The following is a 5,836-nucleotide window of genomic DNA, read 5'->3' on the forward strand; positions in this document are numbered from 1 at the left end:
TTTTAAAGGATCTTAATATAGAAACTTCTAATTCGGTAACTTCTTTCTGATTCTCTCTTTCTATTTCTAGATTTCTTATTGCTTTAGGTTCCTTCTCTTTTAGGTTTAGGTTATATTCTGAACTTAAGGGCTGAGAGTGTTTCATACCCAAGTGGGTTCGTGATAACACTCGACGTCTCTTAAGTGGAGGATTGGTTGAGGGGTTATCTATTCATCACAGGATTAGACACCACCAGAGATCCTTAGATTTAACTGAAGTTATGGTTGTCAATTAGCTGGTCAATCAACCTCCAAATCCACCTCAACCTAGGGTTGATGAAATCCATGATGAAAATGAGGTGCATCAAACACCCCCACCTCATACTTTACGAGGTTATTTACAACCGGCGAGGGTGAGCACATCTTCCTATATGGTTTTTTCAGAAAATATAGGACATGGATATCAAGCCTAGGGTGATCTAACTCCTTCCAAAATTTCATGGACTTGAATCTAAAAATCCATATTTACATATGAAAGAGTTCGATGAGATTATAACCACTTTATATTTTCCAAACATGTTTGAGGAGACGGTCAGGCTGAAACTCTTTCCCTTTTCTTTAAAAGAGAAACCTAAGATGGAATGACATGACAAGGGAGTTCATTAAGAAAAGAGAAACCTAGGGTTGTTTCACTCATTACTTCCACGATCTATTGGTAGATGGAATGACATGACAAGGGAGTTCATTAAGAAAATTTTTTCATATCATAAAATGAACACCCTTAGAAAATCAATCATGAACTTCGCCCAAAAGGAAGATGAAACATTCTTCCAATATTGGAAGCAGTTCAAGGATCTTGTTAATTCATGCCCACAACATGGTTTTGAAACTGAATAAAAAATTTATTTATTTTTTATGATGGGCTGACTTCTTCCATGTGCCAAATGGTCGAGACAATGTGTAAGGCCTATGTCCTAGTACCATTCCATTCCTTAGGATCACGTGGTCCTTCCCGTCAAAATTTCAGTGACCCGCGACCTGTAGATAGCATTTGCGAGTAACCTTGAGTTGCATCCTGTGAACCCGAGTTAGCTTAACTCGAGACCTATGCCATTGCGACCGCACTGTTGTAGCGGTTCCAACACTGCATCTCGTGCGCCAATGCGACACTTAGATTGTGAGATGTGGCCCGCACTCTATTTCGGCAGTGGATCGCACGGTGTGGGGCCTAGCCATTTCAGATATCACTTTTTCCTAGAAATCCCATCATTAGGATTATGTCACCCTAGGGGTGACATCACCCTACTCTAGTAGCCTCTAAGCATGTTAGCAAGCATGCCTTACAATGATGAATGCATGCCAACCTCTTCCCATGAGCAATCATTCCTACCCTAACCTTTCCCTCTCTCTCTCTCTCATCTCTCTCTCCCTCCCTCTTTCCTTTTCATTCTCCCCTTGCTAGAGAGAGAGAGAGAGCTTGGACATCCTAAGTAACCTTCATGGCTACCCACTTAAAGCTTTAGTTCCCCCAAATCCAGCCCTTAAGAACCTATCTCAATCATTGAAACCTTTCTCTTGGAGCTCTATAACCTAAAGGTGGAAGGAGGAATAAATTTGAGGTGGGTGCCATTCTTAGGAGTAGTTCTTGTATTTTATTCTTTAGATCTTTGATTTTCTTACTTAGGGACATGTAGGACCCACCAATCAATGGTGGAGATCCTACTTGACCCTTTGGGTGTGGCCAATGCCCACCCTTGTTGCATGCATAAGCCATGATGGGGCCATTCTCCATGGACCCCATCATGATATTTTATTTAAGTCCATGGCTTTGATGGGTCATCTTGGTGGGGATGGTATCCCCACCTTAGGCTTTTATATGTAGGGCCCATGCATACATAAGACCCATGTGTTGATCTTAATGTAAGGTTGGATTTGTTTAGAGGGGCTCATAGTGGCGGAGTTCCCCCCATGGCCAGTTTTCCTCTCTTTTTCTCTCTTTCTCTCTCTCCTTTCCTCTCCTTTTTCCTTGATGGTGTGGCCCACCTGGTGCGTCCAGGATGCCTAGACCATCTAGCAAGGTGGAACGTCCTTACTACCCATTTTTTGGACGTTGGGTGCCCCACCTTACTACCCATTTTGGCATACAATAAAATATGATACTAGAGGCCTGATTTGGGGTCTCTGGGGCCCACTAAGGTCTGTCATGCCCCAAACATAGAAACCAGGTTCACAAAATACTCAATCATTAAATTCGGCGCCAACAACCTCCGTAGTACCCCATTCTCGGCTCCTGGCAACCATACACCAGGTTTCGATCCTGGGATCTTATAAGGAGGATTTTTAACATGAATTTGATTCGCAGTAAAGAAGCATAACTACAAGTTTACCCAAATCACAAATGCAACATCATCATCACATATCCACTAATATAAACAGTTGAATACAGTGCTTAAAGGGAAATACATATATAACAAATCAAAGCTCTAGAAGACGGTTGCACACTCCAAGCTCAACGTTACTGCGACCTAACGTCACCTGTACACATCTATCATGCATAAACTTATAGAAAGCTTAAAGGGTGGTGTAAGTGTGTACGATGCACGTGCCAAGCATATAAATATCAGAGTAAGCGAAAATACTAGCAATCTATAAATCATACAATATCAGATTAATGCAGAGACATAGTAAACCACTATCATATACTGAGGAGGCAGTATGCAATATGCGGTTCGAATGAAATGACCGAGCTAGAGTGTGAAGTCGGGATGATAGTACGTAGTATCGCAGGCTATGGGTCGATCACAAGGGACTTCTATCCAAACCAGTCGCTTACCTAAATTTACCTATCTATGCCCCTACCCTCCGGCGGGTAAGGCCACACCCCTTTCCAACCAACCACAACATGGTGGGAGACATGGCCTACTGGTATTCGGCACTCGGGCGCTCATGTATCCACTCGGTCTAGACATTAGAGCATCCTCTGGTACCTAGAGGGTTTAGGGATTTTCACTGAGAGATATTTATTGCACCCCGATGCTAGTAACAGATTTTTGGTGTCCCATCTGCTCATCCACGATATGCCTGTGGAGGCTATGCCCCTGATGTCGCTGGGGCGTATAGTAATCACAACACACAATGCAAGATGCATGAGTCATACAATCCATTCATGCATCAATCCGGTGCATGCCGTGTGCTTATGTGAGTCAATCTCCGTCGATCAGGGAGTCTCATAAGAACCTGCCCAATGACATATGTAATGATCAACCACATCTCATAACAAACAAGTAGATGATGCGTATGGGCTTGTATCATGATGCTATGCTAACATACTCATAAATATCGATAATCAAAATTGATAATTGGCATCGATAATTGGTCTCGATAATTGGCCTCAATTGTAAGACCCGTATCTTAGTCCGTACTATTCCGTAGGTTCCCGTAGTCCTCCTGATTGAAGTCCGACAACCTTCAACCTTTATTCGATGTTTACATATGATCCTACACTAAGTCCTATTAACCTGAGTCAACTCAACCCGAGACTTATATTATTGAGACCGCACCATCGCCGTGGTTTCGACGCCGTGTCTCCCACGTTGAGGCGATACCCGGGCCAGGTGATGTGGGACCACGTTCAGTTTGAGAAAACGCCATGCGTTTGTAATCCCAAGAGAATCTCTACAACATGTCCCGTTAATCAAGTACACATCCATCACTTCACATGTCAAGTATAGGCAACCATCCTCTCTCTTATACAAGTACTCCAAAGTTAACTCTCTCCCTTACATAAGTACATCCATACATCACTCACCATCCCTCTCTCCCATCACTTCTCTCCCATCACCCCTCTCTCTCTCTCATTCTCTCTCTCCATTTCAAGCAACTCCATGAGAGTCCAACGCCCATGGCTTCCATGGAGAAGCTAGTGTGGCCCACCTTCCTACCTCCCATCTTCACCATCTAAAGATTATCTTGACCGTTAAAATCATCCCCTCGGAGCTCTAGAAGCTATAGGTGGAAGAAGGAAGAGGAGAACAAAGGTGGGTGTTTCTATAGGCTTAGATTTCTTATTTTGATGATGGGCCAAGTGAGGCCTACCGATCGATGGTATTGATCTCACTTTGGACCCTAAATGTGGTCGATGACCCACCTTGAATGTCATGATCATTTCATGATGGGGCCATCCTCCATGGACCCCATCATGATGTTTACTTTCTAGTTTGAAAGGGATCATCTAGACCTTCCATTTTGGTGGAGAAGGAATCTCCACCATTGATTTTTATTTTGGTGGGCCCACATGTATTGGGACCCACTTTATGTATGATTGGATGCATGGAAGGGGAGGGCTCATAGTGGTGGAGCCCTCCAACGTACATGTCTCTCTCTCTCTCTCTCTCTCTCTCTCTCTCTTCCTTTGATTGTTGGCCCTATGATGTATGCAATGTATCCATGTTGTCCACTTTCGTGGGACCCACTTGATGGACGTGTTGGATCTATACCATTCAAGCTATGTGGGCCCTACCCTTTGGTGATGGAAAACACAATTATTAGATTGATCTAAATCAAGTGGGCCACGTCTATGTGGGACCCACCTTGATAAATATTCAAGACCGTCCAGCCAGCATCCCTGGACACTAGACGTGGGTCGAGTGAAGCATGAGCAAACAGTGGGGTGTACACGGCACGTGGACGTGCCATGTGAAAAACAAAAATATCAGTTTGATTTAAAAACTTGGGTGGACCACTCATGTAGGCCCCACCTTGATGTATGGGTCCAATCCACGTCGTTTATTCCGTTCCCCATCTCATTTTAGCCATTAAGCCAAAAAACGAAGCTAATCTGACTTTCTGGCGGGCCATAGCATAGTGTACAGTATTCTTACCGTTGAAATACACCCTGATGTTTCTATACACCAAAACACATCGAATATTGGGCTTGATGGGTCTGTCTTGAGCCTTAGAAACCAATGGCTGGGTTGGATTCCCCTGATGCGGGCCTCACTTGGGAAAAACCACAAAAAATAATTTAATATATATATATATAACATGCAGCAGGGCTGCTGCCGTTGATGCCTGAGGAGGCAGCAGTGTCCTGCTGCTGCATGGACGCTAGAGGTTGGGACTGTGGGTTCTAGCCGTGGGCCCCACCGTGCTGTGTGTGAACATCAACACTATGCATTTGGTAGGCCCCTTAGGGCAGTGGGCCCCCCCAAAAATCAGCCATATATAAAACTCAGGTGGCTCACATCACTGGAAATAGTAGTGAATTGAACATCTACCATTGAAACCCTTCTGGGTCAAAGAGGTTTTGGATCATTATAAAATTTGTTTTTCCTCTGCATCCGGGTTTATGTGACCTTATTAACAGATTGGATGTAGATAAATGTTATGGTGGGCCCCATGTGGGACCCACTGATGTATGTATGTATACCCACACCATCAATCCATTTGGTGGGAACCACCAATGATGTATGTGTTCTATCCACATCGTCCAGGCCCCAGACGGTGGGACCCACCATGATGCATGCATTGTATCCTTACCGTCCAACCATTTTTAGAGATCGTTTTATGGCATTAGAATGAGATAGATCCAAATCTCAGGTGAACACGTGGGATGGTGGGATCCACCTGTTGTCTGTATTGGCCACATGGGAACCCACCTGACATTTATGAAAAGGCCACATCGTCTAGAGGCCTACCCTGATACGTGTGTTGCATCCATGCTGCCCAACACATGGGTCCCATGTGATGTATGTGTTTTATTCACACCATCCATCATCTGGACGGTGGTACACTACCCTGTTGTATGCTTTAGATCCACACCGTACATGTGTGGGTATCCATTATGAGGTTTGTGTTT

The 5,836-nt window shown here is 44.1% G+C and overlaps 1 non-coding gene across 1 annotated transcript; it reads right to left on the bottom strand.

Annotated features, from left to right (window-relative positions):
• Nucleotides 1-756: 756 nt before the first annotated feature.
• On the bottom strand, nucleotides 757-863 carry LOC131228327 (small nucleolar RNA R71). The gene has a single exon (XR_009162835.1). It is a non-coding gene; the product is annotated as a small nucleolar RNA R71 (small nucleolar RNA).
• Between the last annotated feature and the right edge of the window lie 4,973 nt (nucleotides 864-5,836).

The sequence above is a fragment of the Magnolia sinica genome, chromosome 15 (genome assembly GCF_029962835.1).
Source record: "Magnolia sinica isolate HGM2019 chromosome 15, MsV1, whole genome shotgun sequence".
In the NCBI taxonomy this organism is placed as follows: Eukaryota; Viridiplantae; Streptophyta; class Magnoliopsida; order Magnoliales; family Magnoliaceae; genus Magnolia; species Magnolia sinica.